This window comes from Dendronephthya gigantea, unplaced genomic scaffold, assembly GCF_004324835.1.
Source record: "Dendronephthya gigantea isolate DGI-Jeju-01 unplaced genomic scaffold, DenGig_1.0 000345F, whole genome shotgun sequence".
In the NCBI taxonomy this organism is placed as follows: domain Eukaryota; kingdom Metazoa; phylum Cnidaria; class Anthozoa; order Malacalcyonacea; family Nephtheidae; genus Dendronephthya; species Dendronephthya gigantea.
The window spans coordinates 67,049-68,771 of record NW_021163355.1 but is presented as its reverse complement, the minus strand read 5'-3'; positions in this window follow the sequence as shown (position 1 = coordinate 68,771).

Below are 1,723 nucleotides of genomic sequence, written 5' to 3'. Positions count from 1 at the left end.
CTGGATCGCTGTGAAGTTTTTGTACAAAGCACAAAGCTGTTACAATGCGATTTAAACGATTTAAAAGCTACCAACTTTTCGCCGAATACGATTGTGTGTTTACACAACCTAGCTCTCTTTAGGGGGTACATTGATATTTTGTAACAGTTTTCATAATTTACGTAACTTCAAGAAACATACCAGAGGGAAATTCTAGCAGTGGTATGGCAACTTGAGTCGTTGGCGAAAGTTTAGTAAACTTTTCCAGATATTGTGGGAGCAGTCTAAGGACAGAAAATTTAGTAATTATTACTAAAAAAATCATATATTTGTGAAGGGGTATCTCGCATCACAAGAGACGTTACGTTTAGGCTGGAGTTTATTGAAAAACGTTTCTGTAAATTCACTGAGCACATCATCAAGGCACGATTTCAAATATCTCCAAAGAAATAAACTTCTAAAACGCTGCAACTACTTAAATCAACTTCATTCTTACAAAGTGCTAATGGACATAAAAAACGTGTCAAATTCCAGACTATTTTAAGTAGCCATACCTTGCCATAACTGAAGGCATTTCTAACATACATATGGTGAGACAAGATACGCTTAACGTCGCGAAATGAGCAACCAAGTATGCATTAGACAACACTAGACGAAATATACAACAACGTTTAAGCAAGAACAGACAACCGCTGAAAATAAAGTCCCGCAGATTCTTACCTGTTCAGCTCCGTTATTACCTGCACGTGTTACAATAAAATATCCAATTAAATCATTAGTATGGTATGATATAATTATGGTATAAATTGGTTATGGTATGGTGTGATATAATTATGGTATGATATGCATGGTTATGGTATGGTATGATTTCGTTATGGTATGGTATGGTGTGATATTATTATGGTAAGATATGGTTATCGTATGGTATGATTTAGTTATGGTTAGTTATGGTATGATATGATTATATGATATGATTATATGATATGATTGTATGATATGATATGGTATGGTTATGGTATGGTATGGTTTTGGTATATTTATGGTAAGATATTATGATATATGCAAAAAACTGATTGATAAGAACCGTACTGGAAAAATTCTAGCGTACAAATGAGGCCGGCGCATATCATGAGGAACACGAAATAATCCAGGAAGAAAATCGTAATTTGAAACCTGAATGCAAAGTAAAATTTTTAGTTCATGATTTTGGTGTGAAAGTACACAATTTCACTTCTCTTCCCATTTTAGAGAAGACTGTAGATATTGAACGTAAATATTGCTTTCCAGAAAGTATCAAGTTTTTATCTTGCAGTGCCTCTGGAAAGTTCCTCAGAACAACATCCAACACCTCCCATTCCAATTCCTAGAAAATGAAGAAAGTTGAACTTCAATCGAAACTTAATGCCAGATGATATATTATGATAGAAAAGTTTACCTGTTGTAAGCACACAAGAATAACATTCATCGCCTCGCTGTAAGGCAGTGAAACAATCCCGTTTGTCTTATCTTCTGCAGAACTAAAACAAAAATGAGAATGTATTACGCAAACAAGAAAAGGATTTTGGAAGCAGAATACCTGACATACGTGGCACTATCGTCATTAACCAACCTTTTCTTTCAGAACAAACAAAATACGAAGTGAATTAAACTTTTCTACTTTTGTCTTGCACAAGGCCTAGACGTTGTCAGCTCGCACCCTGAGGAAACATTGAAGAATCTTTAAGAAAACACAATGTGAGATATC